The sequence below is a fragment of the Cimex lectularius genome, unplaced genomic scaffold, assembly GCF_000648675.2.
Source record: "Cimex lectularius strain Harlan isolate CLEC.00 unplaced genomic scaffold, Clec_2.1 scaffold13, whole genome shotgun sequence".
NCBI lineage: Eukaryota > Metazoa > Arthropoda > Insecta > Hemiptera > Cimicidae > Cimex > Cimex lectularius.
This window is the reverse complement of record NW_019392649.1, coordinates 1,356,469-1,378,472: the sequence shown is the minus strand read 5'-3', so window position 1 is coordinate 1,378,472 and position 22,004 is coordinate 1,356,469. Positions and strand designations below refer to the sequence as shown.

The following is a 22,004-nucleotide window of genomic DNA, read 5'->3' as shown; positions in this document are numbered from 1 at the left end:
AGGAGAGGCCACTGGCCTTAAGAAGAAATTTCTCAATTGCTGGTGTCGATTTATTGTTGCCCTTAGCCGTTGGGTTTGTGCCCGTGCCTCGCCCAGCTTATAACCCTGACAATCAATAAAGAAGGCGAACATCATAACGCGTTTGTCAAGACAAAATAGAGAAGGTCGGAAATAAATTACAGGTTATACCCCCGCAGGCATTAAGAGAAAATCTCACGATTGAATATCGTTTGGACACACACCTAAAACAGAGAAGATAACCAAATAATGCAAAACTATAGAAATATTGGTTTATTACTTTTCCAACCAAAGAACAAATCTGATGGAGACTGAATTGCTGATCTAATTTGGTCATCACCATCTTTGGGTTTGTCTCACCCTGCTATGTTCTCATGATAATTCTTGTTTAGTCTGTGGGTGATGAAATTTGAAATGTGTTTTTCATCCTCCTTATACGCCTATCCTGGCTGTGTTGGACTGTCGCTTTGGCAGTTTGCCATCATCATCGATTATCGGGTTTATAAACTGGGTGAGGCATCGATACAAACCCACCACTGAAGAAGGCGAAAAATGGAAATACGTTTGTCAAAACAAAGCAGTCAGGATATGCAATCAAAATTATCCATAACGACCTAACTTTAAGTCTGGTTTACAAAAACGGTACCTCACGGGCCTCGGATTAGTTTTGTGATGATTTTCATCTGATTTCATCGCTGTTTTGGTGGTTTTCTGTATCTTTCAAGCCCATATTAGTCATCAACTCACAAACCTCAAGAATAAATAGGAGAACTGAGACCTGAACTCTTTTTTTATTATACTATTAACCGACTCGGCAATAATCTCTCCCATCTTATGTCCTTGACAGCCAGTAAAGAGCACCGTACTGCCGTTACGCGTCTGTTAAGCCAAAACAGAGAGGCAGAATAGAAATGGTTGAAAACGGCGGAAATCCTGGTTCATCGCCCCGCAGACATCAAGGGGAATCTCTTAATTGCTTTGTAGTTTGGCCGTCGCCATCTTTGCCAATTGATTACACCCCGATACCTACTAAAAATAGCAAACTGCCAAAATCAGCATGGACTGGAAAACAGGATGAAAGGAAACGATAAATTTTCACCTTCACGACCTTTGTGGCGGAAAAAAGCTCATAAGGTTGACATTTATATTATCACATTCACTAATTTCGTGGTCCGCTTGACTAATTAATATATTACAATTAATTAAGGTCTGTAGTTGAGATAAAAAAAGTCAATGGCACGAGCGGGGTTCGAACCCACGATCTTCGGCTAGATATGCCGCTGCTCTACCACTTGAGCTATCGTGACCTCGATCCACTCGGACCCCACCTTTTGTTTTCCCTCCTTTATGCCATTTTTCAAATGTCGTGTAATCGGATTGGATTCTCGACGACAAATGAAATGGCCACGGAGACCTTTAGTGAACTATACTTCATTTTCAATCATTAATTTCACTAATTTCGTGGTCCGCTTGACCAATTAATATATTACAATTAATTAAGGTTTTTAGTTGAGATAAAAAAGTCAATGGCACGAGCGGGATTCGAACCAACGATCTTCGGCTAGATACGCCGCTGTTCTACCACTTGAGCTATCGTGACCTCGATCCACTCGGACACCAACTTCCTATCTCAACCCCACCTTTTGAGTTTTCCCTCCTTTTTGCCATTTTTCCATGGCCATCCTGCTCGTGCCATTGACTTTTTTATCTCAACTAAAAACCTTAATTAATTGTAATTGATATTATCATTTATTAGCGTGAATTGAGAGTCGTAACCGCAAGTTCCCCGAAGGACATCGAGTACTCTGGAGTAGTGTGAAAGACCAGACTTTGTTTTTTAATATGTCTCTGTATTTCTGTGTTTTTGTGCTTGTTAATTGTGTCCTTTTATCCGCGATTGACGAGAATAAAGAAAAGAGAGAGTTACTTACCGTTATATCATAAAATATCAAAACTTAGCTGGAGAAACAGTAAAAGAAATTACTATGTTTAAAACACGATAAAGAAAAGAAAAGAAATGTTAACCTAAGAAAGACAAGGCTGGCGATACCAGCGTAGTTTGCCGGCCCTAAAAGTAGAAAAAAATAATATAAAACTTCCAATTTTGAAAAGTATGTGTGTATGATGAAATTGCCTTACAGGAGTAAAAAGCAACAACTCTGCATCGGAGGCTTAAATCAATCTTTTCTTCTACATTCCAACTCTCGGCTAATCTCCGTTAAAGACGGTCTCAGATTTCCATTCCGGAGAGATGCCAATCGAACGCTTTTACTCGTCACTGAACAAACACAAAACCCACCCTGGTCCTCGGCTCGCCTCTGTAAACACAGAGGGCCACCTCACTCAGACATAAGATATTATGTTTACAAAACCCATTCGTTTCGTAGTCTTGAGACCACCTGAGCTGGTCGCCCAAAGAAAATCCCTCAGAGTAAACGGTTGAAACAGCATTAAGCTAAGAATCCAAAAATAATTCTTCTTGCCTGGTTTTTCGGTGAAGCGCTGACTTTCATGAAGACACGAGAACGTTCTAATATTTAAATCATTAAATTAAAATTTAACATAAAAAAACTGGAAAGGAATGATTGTACATCGTACCAGTGAGGACGTCCTGAAGATTAAAGGTTAAAATTTGGTAATCTTGATACAAAATTCGAGAAGAAAAAAAGTTATTTTTATAATTAAAATGATGATATTTTTAGCATTTCAAAATTATTATTTTTAATTAGCATTCTCGACAAAAAAAAAAAATAAAGCCGATGTTCAAGGTTGTTGCCTATCCTCCTTTCGACTTTTTATCACCTATAGTGTTGTCTGGGTTATAAGCAGGGAGAGGCACACTATTTATTTTACAGTACGACAGAAAATGATAATTAATTTTTGAAACAATTCACCACTAAATCTAGGCGACAAATTTTAACTTATTTCTGGTATTGTAGGTGTTTACCGGAAACCGATCAAGATTTGTTGACATAGGACAGTACACGTTCTAATGTAATAATGATTGTCCAGATGTATGTTCTTTCCCAAACCATAAACAACAGAGCTTCAAAAACCAACAACAAGTGGGCACTCTCAACACGACACACAAGAATGACACATCTACACGGAAAACCAGCACTTTGAGCTCTGAAGATGATCTCAATAAAGATCGAAATGTTGGCACGATAAAGAAAATATTTTTCTAAAACCTACGTCACACCAGACCGCACCTCATGATCTCCAAATAATCTTTGTATTTAATAGTTAATGAAGTAAATAATAATTATTCTAGGAGAATGTTGGTGTTATCCCTGACAGAAGGCGTGTACTTTACACAAATGTCCTTTATTTTCACATAACGTAAAATGAACCTGGTGAAAAGATAAACCACATATCGTGAGCTCCGTCCAGACCGCCAGAACCCCGAAATTAACCTAATTGCAAATTGTTTCGACAGACGCCGATTTTTTGACCGGGTTCTGTTAATTTAGAGCCGTTAAAAATGGCACCTTCCGAGTTACGGGCTCGTTTATTAAAGCCGAGGCGCCGTTTTAATGTCTGTCCTTCGAAAATTGTGATGAGCTCGGAGCTGGCCAATGGAATTGGAAAAGACCAGCTGAAGAAACCGTACTCCTGAGGATTTTGTCGCTCAGGACCTTCGAGAATAAATACAAAATGAAAGTGGAAATGCAACACTGAAAGTTTGAAACGTCCAGTTCGCAGTCTTCTTCCGGATGAGTATGAATGATCAGATTTTCACCTTCTCCCCTGTCAAAATCGCCTTTCAATCCTTTTAAGAATGTTTCTCTTTTCGGTAGTTAAGAGCCTCGTTAAGTTTCCTTTTCTGTAAACCCTGCAGCGTAACTAATGCCCTCATTAAGAATTCATGGTAATGAGACTTGAGCCAAACCACTTCATATAATGCGAATCTACAGGACCGTACAATTAGAATCGGTTGAACCTCTTTATAGTAAGTCCGACGGGCTTTTTTCAAATTTTGTTTTTATACGGGCTCTAAGAATCCGTACCGAATTTATAGTTTTGTCCATTTGAATTCAACGTTGAGTGTCGGTCACTGGATAGCCGTAATAGGCAGAATATCCTAATTTTTAAAATTTGACAACTAATGGTTAAGAATCCAAGTACAAAGTAATTTCCAGACCTATATCTATATTTAATTAGTTATTTCCAAATTTTATAATTAAATCTGAATTTTTTTGTAATGTAGCAACACTTTGTGATTCCCAGATATGTAGGGCACTAATGAACTTTAGTCATTGTTTGTAGTTCCATTATATTTAGTGGTCTATTGACCAAATTACTTCCTTCAATTAATTAATCTTTTTATGTAAGGTTTTGGTTGAAACGAAAAAGCTAGTGTCACGAGCGGGATTCGAACCCACGACCTTCGATGACGTGACTTCGATCCACTCGGAAACTAACTTCCCATCAACCCCACCTTTTTGAATTTTCCAATTCATTTGTCGCCGAGAATCAAATAGATTACACATTTGAAAAATGGCGAAAAGGAGGGAAAATTCAAAACGGTGGGGTTGATGGGAAGTTAGTTTCCGAGTGGATCGAAGTCACGATGGCTCAAGTGGTAGAGTAGCGGCCTATATAGCCGAAGGTCGTGGGTTCGAATTCCGCTCGTGACATTGATTTTTTTATCTCAACTAAAAACCTTAATTAATTGAAATTAATTAATGCAATTTTTTTAGTGTTTGCGCCAAATTAAATGGAATTCCTTTGTTTTCCCCATGTCGGACCTTACTGTTTTAACAATATTTCTTAGATTCTTCAAGGAGAGCGGTTTAAGTAGAACGTTATCATCTGGTAAAAATAGTAACTTGTGTCGGAATGCGGTCTCTGTTGGAACATAGGACTACAGCAGTTTTTTGATAAATGCAGTAAACATCGGCAACATGGTTTTAGGCATTTTAACTGTAACTTTGAACTGCACCTGCATAAGAAAGAACCAAGATTTCTCCCCGATGCAGCAGAACTGAACAAACCATTGTTTTGAGCAATACACTTTTAACGTCCCATTTTTAAAATTAATAGACGGGGTACGAGTCTACCCAGGCATTTAACCCCTCGAGTCTTGGTCACCCACCCTTGATATTAATAAAAACAAGTAAATTTGAGTCTCTTTTTTCTGAATTTTCTAAAGGATGAAAAAGGGACTTCCAAGTAAATAAAAATGTTTGAAATTTTCAGGGGTTGTAACGCAGAGGTCTTTTTGGCGTAACTAATCCCGAATTATGAAATGGTACTATGATTGTTTTTCTACATTTAAAGTAGACAATCACAGTATTTTTGCAGTTAATCCAGTTTGCCTGGACATCCTTCCATGAAATACAGTTATGGCTGCATCGCCCGCCAAATTATTGAAGAATTGGCCTTTATGAACCTTTATTAAATATAAAATTATAGAAAATTATAGGTGTTTTAGGAGAAATGATTTTCTGAGATTGATTGAAAAATGCACATCCTAAAGTCCTGAAGACCTCTTAGCCAAGAATTCAATGTTGAATTGTTGATTGCCTAAGAATTCCGTGATTTTTTCCTCAAATCATTATGAAAAAAGCTTCAAAATCGTTGGCATCCTAGTAAAATGTATAAAACACATTCTAAATTTCCATTCTGCTCCGTCTTATCTTTTTCTTTCTTCGCTCTATTTGAAAAGCACAAGGTTTTACAATTGAACTGTTTTTAAAGTATGAGCGCGCAAAAACAGGAAGATCTAGGTAGGAATACTTTCACAAAAAGTGAAAAAAATTATAAATATCAGTACTGGATAAAACTTATTTTCGGTGGTTTTCTTGTTAGAAGGAAAACATGCGTGTAGTATTTCATGTCCAGGCAGAGAACACCGCAAATATGCAAAATTAGACGTCGAATAGTATAATTTTTTTTTAATATTCATTCTACCTACCAATAAAAACAGTTATTAACGCAGACCCTGTGTTTATACAATTACATGAAGCAAACATAAGTTATTAGCGTTATGAATATTTAATTAGAGCCGGTGTTTACCCACTTAAAAGCAGAGTGCCCGACTTTTGGAAACAGCCGTTTGCAGTCTTATGATATTTATTACTTGTACAGCCCACCTGGTATTACTAATTCGCTATGGAATTGGTATATTACAATCTCACAATATCATCTCGATTGTCACCGGCCTTTCGTGACGCATTTGAATAACGGAGCCGATAAAATTAATTTTTTAGTTTGTTTACACAATAGAATATTTTCGTCGTGCTGGTAGAATTTTGTGATTTTTCTTATGTTTAAATACTTGTGTTGTAATGCTTCGCATCATGATCGAACATTGTAGTTTGTCATTTCAAATAATTTAGGTCTGTCTTTGTGCTATCTTTAGTGCTGGGTCTATGACAGAGCCTCTCTCAGTTTATAACCCTGATAACCTTGAAGGCTATAAAAAAAAGCCAAAAACCAGAGAGGATAGGCAGATAGAAAAAATCTCATCGACGCCATCTTCGCAGTTGGGTAGGTGTCGTTGCCTCTCCCTGCTTATAACCCTGACAAGCAGTACAGGTGGCAAACTGACAAATCGTGTCTACTATACAATAACAATAAGAGTGATCGAAAACGATCAAAATATTGGTTCATCAACCGGTAGATCCCAAGCGGAAACCTCATAATTACGGATGTCTGATCGTCGCTATCTTCGCAGTTGGGTTTGTATCTGGGCCTCTCCTTGCTTATAACCCTGACAATTAGTACAGCCGGCAAACTGACAAAACGCGTTTTCTAGACCAAAACAGAGAAAATAGGCAATAGAAATTGTTGAAAACGTTCAAAATACTGGTTCATCAACCGGTCAACATCAACCGAGTTGAAATCTCACAATTACTAATTTAATTTGGTAGTCCCCATCTTCTAAGTTTGGCATGTGTCTGTGCCTCACCACCACTTCCTAGTCCCTTTTCATCATCATCATCATTATCCCACCCTCCTTGTATCCCTCTAATAACAGAGGATTTATTTTTGAACCTGGGTGGGGTGAAGAACTTGTAATTTGTTTCCGATCATTCTATCCACCTATCCAAGCTTTGTTGATTTGCAAGACATGTTTTAGGCAGTTTATTATCTTCACTTGTTGTCAGAGTTATAAACAGGGTGAGGCACAGACCCACCACTGAAAATGACGATAAATGGAAATAAGTCTGACAAACGAAACCAGCGAGGAATCATCGGAATGATCTATAATGACCAAGCTACAAGTCAGGTCGTGTGTTAACAAACACAGTATCGAAACAGATCCTTCGGATTAGTTTTATGAAGGACCAAGCAATAAATTCCAATTTAAAAAAAATTAAAAATTTTAATGGTTCGGTCGAAACTGTTTCAGAGATGTAGCGAAACAAACATTGCTGCTGATCAGTCTTTTCCTGCCATTCTAGTATGCCTACAACTCTGTTATGGCTTGTCAGATGCAGTTTCTCACCTTGAAACCCACTGAAAATAATACAATTTCGAAAATAGCCAAGTAGGCAGACTAGAAAGGTCGGAAACGAACAATTTCAGCTATTCCGCAATGACTCTAATACAGTTCCAAAGCTAGCTAGAAAAACAAGATGAACTCTTGGTAAACTATGTACCTAAGCCATAGTTAAACACCATAGACAAAAGTTCGATCAAAAAAATTAAGACTCTCAACGGCATCATATGCCTTCTGTAAATAAAATACCACTTTTTCAAGACGAACCATTTATTTACAAACACATTTTGGGTTTAGCCACTCTGTATAAATAACTTCCAGGTTTGTTCAATGTTGCCAATGTTTTCTGTTTAAAATGGTAGGAACATAGCTCATTTTGAGAGATTGCCTGTTGAGGTCTGCGGTTTTATGACTATGTTCACAATCTTTGGTTAGAGAAATTGTTTATTGCCTGGACTATTATTAACAATCCAATCCTTTGACTTGAACCGTTGAACCGTTGTATTTCGTCAACATGAAATATATAATATACACAACTTTTTTATTTTTAAGTTAGTCATAGGCTTTTGGTAAATATAAAACAGAAAGATCAATTAGGTTTAATTCTGAGGTCTCAGCAGCTGTTCTTTTCTTGAAATGGCATTTTGGCATTGTAAAATCTAGTTACCATCTTCACATTGTACTATATAACTTTTTTTTAATAGACAGAGATGTATAAAATGCTGTAAATTATGCCTTTGGTATTCAAGATAAACACTTGCATAACTCGATATCACGAACTGTTAATAAACAAAACCACGGTGGACCTTGGTGGAAAGTCGCCTCGTAACCAAAGAAACGATAAATCAGAATCGAGCGATCCTTGGAGGGAGATTGGCCCATTCACCTGATTCTATGAGCCTCTGCAGACCACCCACGGAGTCCCAGCTATTGATGGCCCATCGCCACACCGTCATTATTGCCTATCTTTCCCGTTGCCCGCTATAAAAGTACAAAATGTTCACCAAAAAAATGCCTACTGGACTTCGTCTATTTTATTGCCTCTTCTTTGTCGAAGGACGAAAAAGTCAATTAGGGACATCGATCCCATTAGTTTGAACGGGATGAAAGCATCTAATGTTTTTCAAACCATCGGTCGGCTGGACATAATAATCGCAAAAATGATTGGATTAAACAACAAACTATTGCCCTTAAAAATAATTACTAAACGTAAAAGTTTATTGTCTATAATAACAATGCGGTTTAAATATTACAATGCTATAATTTTATGATGCCCTAATACTAGTGAGATTATTATTTAGTGTTATATATATAAGCCCAATACCTCACCGTCCTCCGTCGCAGTCAGCCTCCAGGATCTGTCAACAGCTAGGTCATTGAAGCCCCCAACACTCACCCTTAAATACTTTATTTCCTATTTACACAACATTCAATCAAGTTTAATGGTGGACTACTAAACAAAGGACCTCTCACGCTAATAAATACATTTACTCTCAATATAGGTCTATAAATGATAAAATACCATGTTGCTTCAAAAAATTGGAACAGAGTACCCAAATACTCGCTGCTGTTCTCAAGGACGATTCTCATTGAATGGCATCCTACACGCCCTCTGTATGGAGCCACGGAATGACACCCTTCAATTAAGAGGGACAAGTTGATTTCTTTGATAGCCTGACTACTCTTCGTTCCAGAGGTAAGAGTCCGTGTGTATCGCCTGACCTATTCTTATCGGGTGAGGATGACCTCTTCTACAATTCAGATCCTCCTAGGGCCATCAATGGCCTACTAAAGCAATTTATTGGTTGAGAATAAGATATTTCTCAAAGAGAGGTCAACGAATTACAAAAGAATCGATTCTAAACGATCCTAAACCAAGCCTATATACTCTATGGAATAGATGAAATTTTGCCAATTAAAACCGAGAGTAACTTAAAGACTGGACAAGAGGGTATACATGGTTTATGTACAATGTACCCAATGTTGTACAACAACTCCACTTTGAAATGGTAATTGGGACGTTTCAGATCATTCTGGCCTGCCGTTCCTCAAGGTCTTGATTCACCGATCTCATTGGGTGTCAAGGATATAAGTAGGGTGAGGCAGAGACACAAACCCACGACTGATCATGGTCCATCGACGCGAAAATGAACCTCTTGATTATTTCACCCTCTTAGATTATATGAAAAATATACTTTAAAAAATTCTTACAATAAAATATATTATATCAAGCAAAATATAGAAATCATATCATTTTAGCTTGTATTGTATTTAACGGAAGAAATTTTTCGTTTTTGTCTTTTTAAGCCAGAAGTTATTTCTGTTTTAATCTGGCTTTCATTTATGAGAAAAAGAAGACAATATCGGACCATCCATCATCCCATTAGCTAAGACTTGTGTGGTTGGATAAACACAATGATTATGATCGAATCTGTTAAAATTGGCATTTGGGCAAATGGAGAAGGGAATTTCTCGATCTCCCTTTCGATCAAACCGTCCTCAAACCTGTTCCCAGGCTCATTCACATTCAAATGTCTTATTTACTTTAGCGACTTTTAAGTATGAATTTTTCTGGGCAAACGAAAATATGTAGTCTGCCAAGGTCAGAAATGTAACGGTTTTAATAGCTTAATATAAAGGACAATTTTGTTAAAAGGGGTAAGCATTTCGTATATTTTCTAGGATTTAGTTGAGCAAAACAGGTTTAGGTCAGTTTTATCACATAACTCATCATAAATCATAGAGATCAAAATCAATAATCAAACGATATCGTTAAAATTTCTAATACAACATAACTACAAATGAAAATTCTATTTCCATTTTATGGGCTAGATCGAGATATTATTTTTTTTATCGTATTTCGGCCCAGTTCCCCCTCTAATCTTTGTAAATGACACAATCCACCGGACCTTAAGGTCGAACAGTGATTGCATCAAAGGTAATTTATGACACTGGCCGTTTTTACTGCGGGTCATGAAAATTTATTTGAAAGCTCTATAGCCGGGAAATTAAAACTTTAACAATGATTTATATCAATGTAGACCCGCCTATTCCGAACAGAGGAAGACGTTACGAAACTGCCTGGAAAACGCGTCAGCCTGAGTGAATGATAATATTTTACAAATAACAATTTAACAATAAACCTGTCTCCTTACAAACTCTGTATTTTGCAAGCGAAACTCCGCGAACCCAACACAATTTTATCACATCAGCTGATAACCTACATAATTCGACTTTACTGTTAGACAGTATTTTTTTATGCAATCGTATCTAGTTAGAACTAGTCAGAATTACATCACAGCGATCAAGGCTAATCATCCAATCAATAAATCAATTAAAAGGCAATTATAGTTGATAAATCTCTAAAACAACCTTTCATCACTGAAATGATTTAGTTCTTAATAAAGCTTTTAAAAAAATCCTCGAATTTAGAAAAATGAGTTAATTTTCAGATCTAATACCCTAAACTATTCAAATAAACGAAATTATCAAAAGCCTTTTATTTTTACAAAATGTGATTTCAAAATACAGGCTTAATTTTAAATTGTACCATTTAGTAAACGGACTAATATCAACATTTGAATTTGCAAATCTGCTAGGATTTTTTAATCCGTGAAGTTATTAAGCTTGGCTATCCAACACGTCAAACAAAAACTAAAAATTCTAAGTTCATACAACTATTCCTAATGGAATGAATTAAATACGAGTAATTTTCAAATTTGGAAAGTCAAAGGTAAAGTGTACCCGAAATCTCAACTTTGCTCCTTGTTTCTCTCGAAAATAACAGAGATGTTATATTACAAAATGATTGTAGTTTTCCCCTTTCTGAACAGATTCTCGTCTGCCAATTTTTGTTGTTTTGGTAGGCATGTTTCATCATTTTGCTAAATTCAGCGCCTCGCCCTACTTATAACCCTGACATCCCGAAGACTTCAAGAAATCACCTTTTAGAATAGTTGTAGTTTGACCGTCTTCGATAATTTTCATCAGTCAATCCTAGCTGTTTTGGTCTTTCAGGCATGTTTCAGCATTTTCCCTAATTTCAGTGCCTCACCCAGCTTAAATCCTTGACAATCCGCAGATCTCAAGAAACCATGTTTTAAACGTATCTTTAGTTTAACATTTCCGCTAACTCTCATCTCACAATCCTAGCTGTTTTAGTCAGTGACATATGTTTCGGCATTCCGCCATCACCAGTTTCTCACTCTGCGCCCTGTCAACCTGAAGATCTCAAAAAACAATCACATAAAAATAGCAGTTGTTTAACCGTTTTCAATCATTTTTATCTGCCAATCCTCGCTGGTCTTTCAGAGATGTTTCGGAATTCCACAATCTTCAGTGTCTCAGCCAACTAAAATCCCTGATAATTAAACCACAGATCTCAAAAAACAATCTCAAAAGCATATCAGGAATTTAACCATTTCCGATCATTATCATCTGCTAAACCAAAGCTCATTTCCTCAACCTGCTTATTATAACCCAGACTATGAAAGTAAAGATCTCAAAAAAAAAAACAATCTCACAAAATGTTGCTGAAAATTAGCTGTTTCCAACCTTTCTCGCCTGCCAGCCCTATCTTGTTTAAATATACCAGACATGTTTCGGCATTGCAAACTTCAGTGCCCCACTCTGCTTATAAGCCAATCAATCAGCAGACCTCAAGAAACAATCTCACGAAAATAACTGTAGTTTAGCTTTTCATATTATTCTCGTCTGTCAATCGTAGCTAGTTTGGTGTCAGAGACGTTTCGGCCTGGTGAGCTTGTCCGTGTTTCACCCTGCTTATATCCCTGATACCACTGAAGATTGAATAAATCCACAAACCCAATCTGATAAAACCAAACAACTAGGATAAGCACATTTATCTTTTTCTTTCTTTCCTAGATTTCTTTGGGTGTTAAACTAAAGTGACTGGCAGCCCAAGATTCCTGCAATAGATTCATTCGACTTGTCATCACTTGAACAAACAAGTTATTCCTAAGGAATTTTCAATATTGTTGAGAAACATTTCTTACAGTCTGGATTACGATTTAGGAGTGTGAATATTTCAACGATGATTTAAACAAATTGCGATGTGAAAACGGTAAGATTTTTTTTAAACGTGCTCCCCTTTTTTCCGGGAGAAATTAGCGGATGACTTTTCCCATTACATGGTGTACAAAAGATGATAAACGCCGGGGAGATGGAAGGGGACAAAAGGAGTGAATAGTGTGTACATTGTCAACGGGGGAACAATGAGCTATTTAGCCCCTCCCAGACCTCAGGATTGTTCCTCCTATTTAATAGATGTTTGGTGAACAATAAACGGCTGAGAGTGGGCCGGCGAGAAGTTTCGACAAGTTATCGAAAACATCATCTAAAGGCCGTAATTAAACCGTGTTTACCAGCGCCCGACGTGTAAAAGCTTCCCACATGCCGCACGTGTCTTGCGGTTGCTGAAACGGACCGACAATTGATTGATAATTCTGGTGCAAGAATCCCTTTTGCCTTTCCCACGGATAAGAAGTTCCAGAGATATTTCTTAATCAATAAACGGGATCTATTGAGCCACCTCACGTCAAACATGACCGGCGCCAAAATCATTACCAGCTACCATGCATTTTAAGGATACTATAGCTACAAATCCTCAAGAAATTGCTGATAATTTTGCCTCTTACTTTGGTGCGGTTTATACCTGAAAATCATTAAACTACTCTCAAATAAACAAAGTTGAAATATTAAAATCTAAACAAGTAACAATTCAAAAGTCCCAGATGGTGTTCTCAAAATACTATTAAAAGAATGTAGATTTGTCCTTGTGAAACCCCGGTCATTGTTATTCAATTCGTCTCTATACTTGGTTTCATTTCCTACTGAGTGGAAAATTAGTCATATTATGGCAATAATTAAGAATCCGTTACATTTAGTGGTCTATTGACCAAATTACTTCTTTCAGTTACTTGATCTTTTTATGTAAGTTCACTAATTTCGTGGTCCGCTTGACCAATTATATATTACAATTAATTAAGGTTTTTAGTTGAGATAAAAATCTAAAGATCTAGCCGAAGATCGTGGGTTCGAATCCCGCTCGTGCCATTGACTTTTTTATCTCAACTAAAAACCTTAATTAATTTTTATGTAAGGTTTTGGTTGAAATGAAAAAGCTAGTGTCACGAGCGGGATTCGAACCCACGACCTTCGGCTCAATACGGCTCTAACATCTTGAGCTAATCTCAATCTAACCTTTAGAATTTTCCCTCATTTTTCCATTTTTCAAATGTCGGGAAATCTGTTTGTCGTCGAGAATCAAATAGATTACACGACATTTGAAAAATGGCAAAAATGAGGGAAAATACAAAAGGTGAGATTGAGATGGGAGATTGGTTTTCGAGCTGGTCGAGGTCACGATAGCTCAAGTGGTAGAGCAGCGGCGTATTTAGCGGAAGGTCGTGGGTTCGAATCCCGCTCGTGACACTGACTTTTTTATCTCAACCAAAATCTTAATTAATTGAAAATAAAATATAGTAAACTATCGGAACGATCTCTGTAAAATAAAATATAAAAAATTCCAGAAAACTACAATAATAGTGCGATATTAGCGTGGGAGTTTTCTACTTAAGGTCTGCGGGGTGATAATCGTGTAACTTGGTAGTTTCAAATTATTCTGGCAAATACTCCCCAGCTCAACCTACAACCTTTCAAATTTCCCTCCTTCTTGCCATTTTTCAAATGTGTAATCAGGATTTGATTCTCGGCAGGTTCGAATCCCGTTCGTGACACTTTTTCATTTCAACCAAAACCTTGCATAAAAAGATCACGTAATTAAAATAATTAAGAATCTATTAGGTTTCGAGGTCCGATTGACCAACTAAATTCTTTTCAATTAATTAATCTTTAATTAAGCTTTTGGTTGAGATAAAAAGTCAGTGTCACGAGCGGGATTCGAACCCACGACCTTCGGCTAAATACGCCACTTCTCTACCTCTTGAGCTATCGTGACTTCGATCCACTCGGACACTAACTTCCCATCTCAACCCAATGATTAAGAATGTTGATCGATCTGGAATTCAAAATTATCGATCTGTAAGTATGATTTCTATAATACCTAACTATTTGAACAATTATGTATAAATGACCCCACTATTAATCAATTTAATAGATGAAAACCAGCATGAATTTATGAAATGTAAACCTTTAAAAAAATCTATTAACTTTTCAACAGCGAGATGTCAGGTCAATGTCATTTATACTGACTTCAATAAGGCATTTGATAAGGCAAATCATGACCTTCTTTGTCAGCTTGAAGCAACTGGGATTCATGGAAGCCTCTTAAAATGGCTAAAAAATTACTAATAAATATTCAAATGGAGACAGTGGTCAATGTAAAATCTGTGCCCATAATTAATGTTACAGTGTCCACCAAGGAGGCCGTATATCACCAATATTGTTTAATATTGTTATTGTTTAGAGAAGGATCGACCTTGTGTAGATTTGTATGTGTGATGATCAGGTTAGGTCATAGAAATACTGAAACTCCAACTTCATGCCAAACTTTCGTTTAATTTGTAAACATCTTCAGCGCCTAATACGAAAAAAGCATACACTGACAGACAAAAAATTCGACCCAATTGTAATATAACTTCATTTGTATATATTTTTATATATTCAAAGCGTTTGTTAACGTTCAATAATTGATTCTTTGTCTAAAAAAACTTTTCTTACTTTTTTCTTCACCTTTTCAAATATGAAATGACTAGTCTAGTTTCATATAATATCACAGACAGTAGAAATAAAAATACAATTAAAAACAACAATGACCAGAGTGCGGTTTTAATTTTTAAAAGTCATATATTATCATCATTTAAAATCCCACTCTATATTGGACTTAACTAGTCTAGTCATTTTATCGTTGAAAAGGTGAAGAAAAAAGTGAGCCAAAAAATTTTCAGTGTTAGCATGAAAATAAAACAATTCAAGCTTATTTACTTCTGATTAAAAATCACTAAGTATAAAAATGTGTGTCAAATTGGCCAAAATTAAAAATGTATAATATATCCTTTTATAGAGCCCTGAAGAAGGAACAATAAAGTTCCGAAAGCTAGGCGAAAATTTAAAATTAAAAATATTTTATTTGACCATATCCCTGATAACCAAGTAAACATTATAGGAAATTAAATTCTTAAATAAATATAAAATCTGATACCGAACTAAAAGTTTTAAATAATATTAACAATTTTTGAACAAATTTTGACTCATCTCTTAATACACGAATCGAAACTACTGTAAATATAAGTTTACTAGTTTTCGTGGTCCGCTTGACCAATTAATATCTTTCAATTAATTCAGGTTTTTAGCTGAGATAAAAAAGTCAGTGTCACGAGCGGGATTCGAACTCACGACCTTCGGCTAAATACGCCGCTACTCTACCACTTGAGCTATCGTGACTTCGATCCACTCGGACACCAACTTCCTATCTCAACCTCAATTTTGAATTTTCCCTCCTTTTTGCAATTTTTCAAATGTCGTGTAATCTATTTGATTCTCGGCGACAAATAGGTAAATATAATGTATAATAATGTAAATATAAGTATAAAACTACTTGGTTTTATGTTATATTTATTTTTATGAAAATGTAAAAATGTTAACTGTTTAAAAATATTCTATTTTACATAGATCTAGGAATTCAACTCAGTTATGTGGTAACCATGTTATCAAAACTATATTCACAGAATTCAGAATTAAATTGACACAGATTTCTTAAATATGGTGCCTATAAACTAGGTCAAAAAATCTACCTAGTTTCTTATGATCATATTAGAGCTGTTATGAACAATAGTACATTAAATGAGCGGAAGGTTGCAGTGTTCTTGTACAATTATGACGTAATTTGTTTTGCTGTCCTGAATTACTAGCAAGGGTCTCGTTTAATATACCTATAGGAGAACAAGATTTACCAAACTTTTCTGTTTTATTTAATTTTAAAACGAATTATTTGATTATCGCCCGGCTAACCAGAATATGCCCTAGATCTAATGATATTGACCTCGACTTCCTTTGCACATATTTAAACATATTCAAATGGTTGTAAAAATATATGTATATGTATATTACTGGCTATCTGCAGTTAAATAAATAAAATCCGACAATATGTCTTTCCAGACTTTTCCAGGTTTTACAAAACCGGTTTCAGAGAATGAGAGCATGGTACATAAGGAATTCAAGACCGATACTTCCGGAAGTAGCTGAAGCACTTCACAATAATCAACGTCTGCATTCCATGATGGCCAGGTCCTTCAGCACCCCGACTGACTTCCTTTGAAAGATTACTTACATTCTTTAACTTTTTAACTGTCCCATTAGGTGTTATGTATTAACATTGTCAATGTTTAATGTTATTTCTCTGTCGAATAAAAAGAAAAAAAAACTGACTGTATGTCTCCGGACCTGCAATACTATGAGGTTTGGATAACTATGTTCACCTTCCAATCCTACATTTACTATAATTCACTAATTTCGTGATCCGCTTGACCAATTAATATATTACAATTAATTAAGGTTTTTAGTTGAGATAAAAAAAGTCAATGGCACGAGCGGGATTCGAACCCACGTTCTTCGGCTAGATACGCCGCTGCTCTACCACTTGAGCTATCGTGACCTCGATCCACTCATCTCAACTAAAAACCTTAATTAATTGTAATATATTAATTGGTCAAGCGGACCACGAAATTAGTGAATTTAATGAATTAAACTGAAGTATACTTCACTAAAGCTCTCCGTGGCCATTTCATTTGTCGCCGAGAATCCAATCCGATTATACATTTGAAAAATGGCAAAAAGGAGGGAAAATTCAAAAGGTGGGGTTGAGATGGGAAGTTGGTGTCCGAGTGGATCGAGGTCACGATAGCTCAAGTGGTAGAGCAACGGCGTATCTAGCCGAAGGTCGTGGGTTCGAATCCCGCTCGTGCCATTGACTTTTTTATCTCAACTAAAAAACTTAATTAATTGTAATTTACTAAAATTGTAATTTATGAATATTGATATTATAAAGTTATAAAAAAAAATAAATTAGAGGAGGAGAACAAAAGATGAAAAGATATAAACGATAAATAAAACGCTAAATCTTTACTTTAAATAATAAAGAATGGCTTTTACATGTAGAATGTAATACGATCAAACGGGAAAACAATTACACTTTAAAACAAAATAAGCCACTATGTTTTATTTATCCAAACTACCTTCTTGTAAAAGTTGTGGTAAGTTGTGGTTTTATGATTTGACCAATTTCCTGGAATCAAAGCTAAAGAAACTGTTCCCAATCAGTTTCATGGTGCTGCAGCAAATGAGGGGCGGATGGCGATTATGAGCATGAACGTGGAGTCGAAAGCAGTTGGTTTGGAATGAAATGGGGTGAGCCAACTATGCCGGGTGTTGCTTCAAAAGCCGGAAATTGTACCGGCATTAAATTGAAAACGAGCAAATTTCCGAGTTAACGAAGTTATATGTTTTGTTATCCCATAACTAGGTAAGGAGGCAAATAAAGTTTTCATAGCGACTTTAGAATTGTGGATGTAATTTAATAGAAGAAAAGAATAACCTACCACAAATTATATGCGGCAAACATTACAGATAACTCATCATGACGCTTTTCATTGAAAAATATTATAAAAATTTATCAAATATTACTAAAAATACGTACATTATATAATATATAAAATTTTCAATAAAATTACTAGCAATATCTTCGGAAATACAAGGATTGTACGATAAATATACTTCAATTTGCTTTAACTAGGTCACAACTTTTAAACTGGCTGTTTTCGATCACTTTTGCCTGGTGTCATCTCTGTTTTGATCAGACTTCAGTAGAACGAAAGCGTGAACTAAAATCTCTTCTACCTCTATCCTCTCCAAAATCATTCATACCCAATGAAGTATCCCATGTGATAGCATCTACCTCTAAACTACTCCCTCTAGGTCCTGAATCCTACTGTGACCTAGCATCTTGCCAAAAAAGGAGGAAAATAAAATGGATCCTTAATTAGACCAACACCTGGCGGAACAATATCACAGGTATGAGGCACGCGAAGAGATTCATAGAAGGCCATCTGCAAAACTTACAAAAGAATTACTGGATTGCAACCGAACCATCGAACCAGGATTCTGGTTGAATTCCTGACAGGCCACCTTAAAAGGCACATGCACCGGATGGGGTACAGACAGAAAAACATTGTGCAGATACTGCAAGGAAGAGGAGGATACCGCAGAACGCATTTTAGTGTGAAGGTCTATTTAGGTGCAGGTTCTTGCAACGAGGACAGAAAAAATCACAAGAAAGATCCTACACTAAGGTGCCGCTGGCAAGGCTATGGTGGTTGATTAACAACCTGATGCTGTCTAGTGAGTTATAGAAAACAGTGGAGCAAAATAGATCTATTCAGGTCGAGGCACATGCACCGGATAGGGGTACAGACAGAAAAAACATTGTGCAGATACTGCCAGGAAGAGGAGGATACCGCAGAATGCATTTTAGTGTGCAGGTTTATTTAGGTGCAGGTTCTAGCAACTAGGAGAGAACAAATTACAAGCAAGATCCTACACTAAGGGCCGCTAGCAAGGTTTAGAGGTTGATTAACAACTTGAAAACAGTGTGGTATAGAAAACAGGGGAGCACAATAGATCTACTCAGGTCGAGGTGCAGAAGGCTTTGTGCTTAGTCCCTATCCCTAAAGAAAATTTCTAACCCAATCACTGAAAACATCCTTTGACACCTACCAAAAAAGGTAATTCTTCTCTTCCTTAGAGGTAAACCTTCCATCATTCTTCGGTAGAATTAGACGAATCCAAAAAAAACTCAACTGCTTAGGCACATTTTACATGCCCTTATGGTTACCCCTTACCAATTTGAATACAGACGTAATCATTCCAGTAACAGTGCCATCGCGTTGTAAACATCATCACTGCAGCTTGAAAGAAGTGCTGCTCCGGTGTATTCCTAGATGTGAAGCCTTCGATCGCGTAGGCACTCGTGGCTGCTCTGGAAGAGAGATGCCTTTTGTCTATTACCTGATCATAAAATCCCAATTAACCGACAAATACTAGCACGATATGAGTGGCAGGGGTACCCCAAAGACGTATCTTAGAGTCTACAATAGTATCCCTCTTCACCAAATACTACGCTACCTTGGACTATAAAATGACAAACGAAAAGCCTTCGATCTGGTATGGCATTAGAACTGCTCTGGAAGCTTAAGAGATGCCTGTTACCTACTGCCTGATCCTTATATCCTACTTAACCTACATATACTATCAAGACATAAGTGGCTATCGCACAGATGCGGAACCCCAAGGATGTTTCTTAGGACCCAATATACACCGCAGACACTGTCTTTCATTTTTAACTTTCCTTACCACTATGCGTATTATGCCGCCATTCTTTATACTCAGAAAGATTCCGTCGTATCGACCAGAAACCTGCAAACTCATGTCTCTTCCCTTGAACAGTGGTTTACTGCTTTGTCACTCTCAGCCTATGAAAGATAGCCATTGCTCACATCAAGTTCGTTTTTATTTCCTAAGAGCTCGTGTAGACCTCGAACGCACCAACCACGTCATTCCCAATAATATTTATGCCACCTTTTACTCATTATACTTTTTAAATAATATTTTAGCTATAATATAATTAAAGAATTAGGAATATTACTAGGTATTTCTATTCTTTAAAGATTGCAATTTTATCTGATTTGAAACGTATTACTGCCAAATACGATTTAATATTTGACTCGAGTTGATTTTTTTCTATCTCTCTTTTAATCTAATTTAATATTTAATCAACTTAAGACATTTAAGTCCTTAAAGTTCTGTGCCAGTCTTCTATAATTAAGTGTGAAAATCTAATATTTCATCTTCTCGTCGTCTTCATTTGCCTATTCTGGCGATTTGCCACCTTCAGCCGGTTCAACAGAATATGCTGACAAGATTTGCCCAAATTACCAAAAACCCAAATAGAACGAAATCATTCCATAGTTCTGATAGAAATTTGTCAACCATTGTCGGCATATATTAATATTGGTCAACAAGCCTATTCTCGCTTTTACCCCTTGATCCGGCACTAGGCCAAATTATAGTTTTTATATTTTTGGCAATGAATAAATGGGCAAAATCCTATTGACATCTGTCCAATGAGAAATGGTTAAATTACTTTTAATGATTAAGCTTTTTAATAAATAAATTACTTAGAAATTATTATAAATGATTACTTAGAAACCGACATAAGTTCTATTTTGCGTAATTTTAAAGATAATTTGGTCGATGCCGATTGTATTGGTCTGCTTATCCTTTCAAGATTGGTCGGTCAGACGCATTTCAGTATTCCGTCATCTTCAGTGGGTCCATTATGATATAGGCTAATCTAGGCTAATAATATAAACTATTCAACGTAATAAGTCGCTTGGTAGTTTCTTATCATGTTGGTTTTCATGAACTTCACTTATCTTCAGTGGTGTGTTTGTCTGTGCCAAGCTCCGCATATGCCGCTGAAGATGGCGATATGCCGAAACGCATCTGACAGACCTACTTGGATAGGCAGACAAAATGACAGGTTCGCCATCCCACAGACCACACGAAAACAATTCACAATTGTACCGAGAGTGCATTACTTGTTTCTAAGCTAAAAATTTAACCGGTTGTTTTTGCTGGAGAAAAGAGAACAGGGGCAATGTCTAAACGTGTATTTAAAAATTTCCTTCAACTGCACCATCAGCCTGTTTGCCTTGCCGATTGCACCTGTTATAAAGGTTGCAAATAACCTATCGCAGAGTACTACAAGAAAACATATTATTTATGTTTAAACCATATTAAAATTCTGAAAGAAAAAAATTATTTCCAGATAAATAATTTCATGATTTGAAAGTTTATACTTCGGATAACAGACATTGAAAAGTTTTTGTAGGTCAAAGACATGCCTCAAATTGGGCCAAGTCGCCCCAAATATTTCCGAATATTACTAGTCAAATTTATTTTTTTCATTCTCTCCCCCCTGAAAATGACACGGTCCGGATGAAATACCTTGAGAAAAGACATGATGAAAAAAGTTGCACAGCCCCTTTTCACTGTCTTTATTTAATTACAGCCTCTATCGAAAAGCCAGTTAAAGATGCAAAGGGGATTTTTTTAAAGTAATTTCATTCCTTCGGGCCAGAAATACAATGTTTCCGACGCGAGTTAAAATGATAGAGGTGAATAATTAATGCTCGTTAAAATACACCGTGTGCCGTGTCAATTTGCCCATTAATTTCCCGCTAATAATGTCGTCGAATTGCTTTTTCCACTTTACCAAAGTTTATGGGATAGAGCCTATTAGGATAGAGACTATTTATTTTTTGCGCTACGAATTAAGTAAAAATATTCACAGTTGTTTTTTCCCGAGTTCGTGCTGTTCGGCGGCTTGCCTGGAATAATTTCCCCTGAGCCTATGGCGAATTAATAAATGCCGCGAGGTTATAAATATATCAAATATATAATTATAACGGTAAAAGGTACTACGACTTGGCTCGATATG

At 36.4% G+C, this 22,004-nt stretch overlaps 1 protein-coding gene and 1 non-coding gene across 2 annotated transcripts in view; one reads left to right on the top strand and one right to left on the bottom strand.

The window, feature by feature from the left end:
- The window catches only part of LOC106664665 (segmentation polarity homeobox protein engrailed-like), a 118,898-nt gene that overhangs the window by 91,330 nt on the left and 5,564 nt on the right, over nucleotides 1-22,004 (bottom strand). The gene's annotated exons all lie outside the window — the stretch shown is intronic.
- On the top strand, nucleotides 4,586-4,658 carry Trnay-aua. The gene has a single exon. It is a non-coding gene; the product is annotated as a tRNA-Tyr (tRNA).